This window comes from Euprymna scolopes, chromosome 45 (genome assembly GCF_053919585.1).
Source record: "Euprymna scolopes isolate OS-2025 chromosome 45, ASM5391958v1, whole genome shotgun sequence".
NCBI classification, from domain to species: Eukaryota; Metazoa; Mollusca; class Cephalopoda; order Sepiida; family Sepiolidae; genus Euprymna; species Euprymna scolopes.
Window position 1 is genome coordinate 53455141 of NC_136526.1, and position 6499 is coordinate 53461639.

General features: G+C 36.6%; 1 non-coding gene across 1 annotated transcript; it reads left to right on the forward strand.

Annotated features, from left to right (window-relative positions):
• The first annotated feature begins 4536 nt into the window (after positions 1 to 4536).
• Trnah-aug (transfer RNA histidin (anticodon AUG)) lies at positions 4537 to 4609 on the forward strand. The gene has a single exon. It is a non-coding gene; the product is annotated as a tRNA-His (tRNA).
• The last annotated feature ends 1890 nt before the right edge of the window (positions 4610 to 6499 follow it).

Sequence of the window (6499 nt, forward strand, 5' to 3'; positions counted from 1 at the left end):
AAAATTATCAAACTTTGGATTCAATCAGTCCGCCGTCATCTCCGTCACGGACCTGCATTTGATTCTTTGCCACCATCTTTGTTACTAGGAATTACTTAACACTCAGGATCGGAACTGCACTGATTCTTCATCGCCATCTTTGTTCGACATAATGTCTCAACACTAAACAGGTTATGGATCAAGAGGACTAAATCACTGCCAGTTTCAAGAATCTCTTAAACAAATCGAAGTAGAGTATGGCGACCTTACATATTGTGGGGTATATGGTTAGAAAAGAAGAAGAAAAAAAAACGTACCGGGCGTATCTGCATCGCTCTTTGGGAAAGAAGAAGGAAAGAATGGCCAGCACATTTGTATACGTGAAGGGCATCTTGGGAAGGCAGAGCATGATGGAAGAAGCTATTTTTTTTTACTGTCTCTTCCTTTTTTTTCTAGATAGGAGGATATAAAATCAGGGAAAAATTCCCTGGGGCAGCAGAGAGAAAAGAGTCGTGAACATCTCTTGAAAAGAATTTCGTATTGCTGACGTTCGGATTGTGCGGTGTGACATTGGTGGCGAGAGGCCAGGTGTGGTCGATTGGAAAAGAAGAAGGCAGAAACGTGTTGTTGTCAAGCGAGTGACTCACTCCTTCCCGAACCCCAGAACTGAATCCTGATTGTAACCCTAGAAGCTATTTCGGCAAGTCAAGCAGGTTAACATGGCTGACTGGAGACTCTCAACTCAGATGTTGAGATCCTTCACTGGGGATGGTGATCTAATTAAATGGCTGGAAAAATTAAAGATGGTGGCAAGGTTGCAAAAAATCAAAGACGTGGTCACCCTGCTACCTACTTAGAGGGGGAAGCCCTCACTATTTACTAGCAGATGCGCGATGAAGATAAGGGAGACCTTGCCTCAGTTGAGCAAAGACTGAAATTGGCTTTCGCTGAGAGTCTATTTGAAGCACTCGGCAGCTTGCAAGTTTGAGGTGGACAGGCGAGTCTGTTGACGTCTTTGCTACAGAGATCAGAAGACTGGCAGGATTGGCTGGTTATGTGGGGAGGAGTCTGGAGATGACGGTAAAGCTATACCTAGTGAATGGCTTCCGAGAAGAAATCTCCGCGAACATGCAAAGAATCACTGAGATCAATACGATGGAAGTGGACGATCTCTTGGTCCACGCCAGAGTCCTAGTCAAGAAAGTCAAGGGCACAATCGTGGCTGCAGCTGTGAGTGGAAATAAGGCCCCACTTGAATGACAAGAGACAGGCAGCAAAGCGACAGGAGGGGAGGCCCGCCATCAAGTGCTTCCGGTGCCAGGGTCCTCACCTGCTCAAGGACTGCAAAGAGCCGAGACCGGGGGTCATCTGCTACTTATGTGGACGAGTGGGGCACATTAGCCGCTATTGCGTTGCTGCGTAGGAAGAGAAGTGAGTGATGTAGTGGAAAATGGGATAGATAGTCCAGCGTGTAGACAAAGAAAAGGATAGAGGGTTGACATCAGTTAAACTGTGCGCCATGTTAGCCGGCAGCTACGCGGTGGTGTTCTCTGGCATAAATAGTAGATAGAGAGAGAAAGAGTGAGAATGTCAATCCAGTTTATGGAGAGAGAAAGCGTATAAAGTGTACATACTGTCTGTTGGTTTTTTGTCCCACATAGTAGCAAGTGGCATGAAGCACACGCATGCGCACGCCTGCTGAAACGGCGGCGGCTGCTGCGCCGACCACTCACCTCGGAAAGCAAGTTAAAAAGGGCTGGAAACAGCTTTTCTCTTGCTTTTATACTTGTTTCCGGTGGTCTTTTGCGCATGTGTGGATTTCCTTTGAAAGGGGAAGTGACGTTGTCCATGCGTGCGTGTATGTGAGTACATGTGTGTACGTTAGCGTGTGTGTGTATACACGTGAATGTGAGTGCATGTACGCGAACGTGAATATATGTACGTGTGTGGACGTGCGCACGTATGTTTGTGTGCGCGTATGTATATGACAAGTAACATAGCTTGAGATGCGAACGCATGTTTTTGTGTGAGACTAGAAAAGGCTCGCGCAAAGTTAACGGAAAATGATCCCCCTTTCAGACAGGATTTTAAGAATGTAGTCAAATTTGTTTGTTTGGGTCAAAATCTAATATAAAATATGCCATTGTGAATAGTCATACAAAACACGCTTTTTTATTTGTAGTACTAACCCTAAGTCTGGGTGGTAATGCAAAAAATAAAGCAAGTACAAGTTGTTTTATGACATAGTCGGTCAGACTAATGATTAATTTTTAAAAAATTGGTTAACTGCCCTAAAAAGTAGAACGCTATGGAAAGAGGGGATCATTTTATGCCAAATTTATAATGTGCAACTTAACTCACTCTTAAATTCTACAATAATTATTTGTTTTCTGTTTTTTTTTTTGTTTTTTGTTTTTTTACACAGTGATCATCACTTATCAAGGCCCGGAAGCCACTCAGGGATAAGGGTTATTGCAAGTACATTACGTTAGTGTGGAGATTTGATGAAGTGTTTACTTAAGGGGGCGGTTCATTAGGAATTTGTTAACGTTGGACTTGAAGACATCCAGGTTGTAGTCCGGTGGGAAGCAGGCAGATGGAACAGAGTTCCACAGGCGTGCAGTTCTAAGAAAGAAGCCTTGTTCATGGAATCCGCGTTTTGATTTAGGCACAGATATAGAGTGGGGGAAATTTTTTCACAGTGGATTCAGCTAGACGGGTGTTTTTCGTGAAAGATTGGCGAGGGGGGGGACCAGAGATTGGAGTTCAGACGAGCACCTGCCATGGAAATAACGATAAAACAAGGATAGGCTCGCAACGTCTCTTCTGTGGGAGAGAGGTTGCAGGGTAGAGAAAAGGGCATCCCCCACTAAGCCACGAAGTCTATTTTGTACTCTGTCAAGGCAGGATAGGCTGTTTTTAGCAGCTCCTGCCCAGATATGGCAACAGTATTCCATCCATGTTTCAGTGTGAACACACATAATCGCCTAAAAAGTAGAATCTCATTGGGGGTGATTTTAGATATAATTTCTTTTTTTTTTTTTTTTTTTTTTTTTTAACTTGATGATTTTCTAAACTTTTCAGTCTTTATGTATTTTATCCATGAACTCATTGGATTTTGATTTGTGTTTTTCACTTGCTGTAATAAACATGTAATAAACATGTAATAAAGCATGGGATGATTCCAAACAACATGAGACAAGAAATATAAAATTGGTCAAGAGCGACTTAACTCATTTAACTGAGGACTCTGAAGGGTATTTTTATTGACTTTTATCCACCTAAGTGATAAAATAGGTTTGAACATTCTATAAGGCTTCCTAAAGCAATAAACTATTGTTTGCTTTGTTATAAATTACCAATAAAATAATCAAATTGAAACCCAGAAATCCTGGCTTTGTTTTCCTTAGTTTCATGTTGTAAATAAATAATCTCTATATCTATAAAAGTGAAAGTGTCTGTCTGTCTATCTGTGTACATTTCCCTATGCAATAACTCTGTCAATTTTCAGTCTACAGACTCGAAATTTGATATACAGGGTATTGAGATTTGGGAAAATCTTTGTAATCTGTTTTTGGCCAGACATTTGGCTGTTAAGTTCAACGATTTGACCTTTGAGAACTCTACCAAACTCCTCCACCAATTTTGGGTATAAACACTTGAAATTTTAGATATAGGTTCCTTGGAGATGGATCTAATTTAATAACTTGAGTTGAGCCCAAAACAATAAATGTTAAAGAGTCATAAGTTTTTAAAAATTTGACCTCTGCAGTCTCTACTAAATTACTCAGACAATTTCTGATCTAAACATTTGAAATTTTACATAAAGGGTATTCAGAGATAGGGCAAGCTTTTTAATCAGTTTGGGTCGAAAATTTGAGTTACCAATATATAAATATATGTATGTATGTTTGTATGCTTGCCTAAAATTTTCGACAGAGGCGACGGATTTTCACAAGACAGTATCGTTTGGAAGCTTGATCCTTAGGATGACAAATACCGAAAAATTGGCTAAAAACATTAATTTCTTCACCCTCAACTGGACACTTTCCTACAGGGAGGGGTCGCTTTTTTCGCCAATACTTTCGAAAGTCATCCCCTCTTTTCGATTGTCTAGCCTTAATTTAAACCTATGTCACTTCCGGTTTGGCGGTGGTCGTAACAGCAAAGACGTTATATTTTTTCCTGTTCTTTTCCTCCTTCACGGTATGGGCTTTTTTTTCTTTTTTGCTCAACACACACCTCCAAAAATCTGGGCAATGCCGAGCACCCATGCTAGTCTATATTATTAATAAAATTCTAAATGTTTATTTATTTATGTGTGTGTGCCTATATACCAATAAAACTTTCGAACTGATGCACCGAATTGAAAAATTCCTTTTCCCCTGAAAGGTGTGTCCCTAGATTGTCCTTATCTATATATGGCTTGTAACGAACAACACCGGTCACACAAAAAACCCAAAATAAGGGTTTTTGTCAAAAAAGTTACCTGCCCATGTCAACGGAATTTAGCACTGTCTGTATACGATCGTGGTAACATCTCTCGGCATACAGACAGGATTTGTGGCGCAATGGATAACGCGTCTGACTATGGATCAGACGATTCCAGGTTCGAATCCTGGCAAGTTCGTAATAATTTTAACCATCATTTTATCCAACGTTTACTCATTATCCTACCTTTAGGGTATTTTTGTTTTTTTCAGTGATTTTGTTCTGTGCATATGGGAATTTCCCATACTCTGAGTCACAGGGTAAGCGTTGATGGTAAGACAGTGTTGAGTGTACTTTGTGTTTGACTTGGCGTTGTGCATACCGATGCGGCGCAGCCGCTAGTCTATAATATAAATTTCGCCTGTCTGTTTAAATGTATGCATGTATTTTTGCCTAAAACTTTCGATAGAGGTGATTAGTATCATTTTAAAGCTCGACCCTTCGGACGACAAATATCGAAAAATTGGCTAAAAACAATGATTCTTTCACCCATTAACAAGGCACTTTTCTACAAGGAGGTGTTGCTTTTTTCGCCAATATTTTCAAAAGTCATGCCCTCTTTTCGATTGATTGCCTTAATTTAAACCTTTGCCACTTTCGCTTTGGTGATGGATGCAACGACAAAGATTTCACGTTTTTTGGGGGTTACCTGCCTGCCTGCCTTACCACTTTTTTTTTTTTTTTTTTGCTCAATACACACCTCCAAACACCCAGGAAAAACCGGGCACCCATGCTAGTCTTCTGATAAATAAATAAATCTGTGTTTTCTTCTTTCTAATTTCCAGGGAAAAATAAAAGAATCGAGTTGGAATCGAATATGAGACTAAAATTTTCCCAATTCCGATACACCAAAAAGTTTTGATTTTTCCGATTCCTGATTCTGATTGTCTCAACACAACTTTTTACACGAAACGACTTTTCATGTACTATAAAGTTTAAGATAAAAAACATTTTTAATGCCTTAAACATAATATGGGTTAGAAAAGGTAATTTCTATTGAATCAAAACATAATAAAATCCTGTTCAATGGAATTGCCAAAATCAAAACTATATTTTGTTACAATGACAATTTGACTTTAATTCCGAAAATGTTTTTGGGGAAAAAAAAATCCAATGTTGCTTTAATTCGAAAAAATATTTTATTTAAATTATCAAATTGTTTGTGAAAAAAAAATCCAATGTTGCTTTAATTCGAAAAAATATTTTATTTAAATTATCAAATTGTTTGTGAAAAAAAATCCAATGTTGCTTTAATTCGAAAACATATTTTATTTAAATTATTAAATTGTTTGTGAAAAAAAATCCAATGTTGCTTTAATTCGAAAAAATATTTTATTTAAATTATCAAATTGTTTGTGAAAAAAAATCCAATGTTGCTTTAATTCGAAAAAATATTTTATTTAAATTATTAAATTGTTTGTGAAAAAAAATCCAATGTTGCTTTAATTCGAAAAAATATTTTATTTAAATTATTAAATTGTTTGTGAAAAAAAATCCAATGTTGCTTTAATTCGAAAAAATATTTTATTCAAATTATCAAATTGTTTGTGAAAAAAAATCCAATGTTGCTTTAATTCGAAAAAATATTTTATTTAAATTATCAAATTGTTTGTGAAAAAAATCCAATGTTGCTTTAATTCGAAAAAATATTTTATTTAAATTATCAAATTGTTTGTGAAAAAAAATCCAATGTTGCTTTAATTCGAAAAAATATTTTATTTAAATTATCAAATTGTTTGTGAAAAAAAATCCAATGTTGCTTTAATTCGAAAAAATATTTTATTTAAATTATCAAATTGTTTGTGAAAAAAATCCAATGTTGCTTTAATTCGAAAAAATATTTTATTTAAATTATCAAATTGTTTGTGAAAAAAAATCCAATGTTGCTTTAATTCGAAAAAATATTTTATTTAAATTATTAAATTGTTTGTGAAAAAAAATCCAATGTTGCTTTAATTCGAAAAAATATTTTATTTAAATTATTAAATTGTTTGTGAAAAAAAATCCAATGTTGCTTTAATTCGAAAAA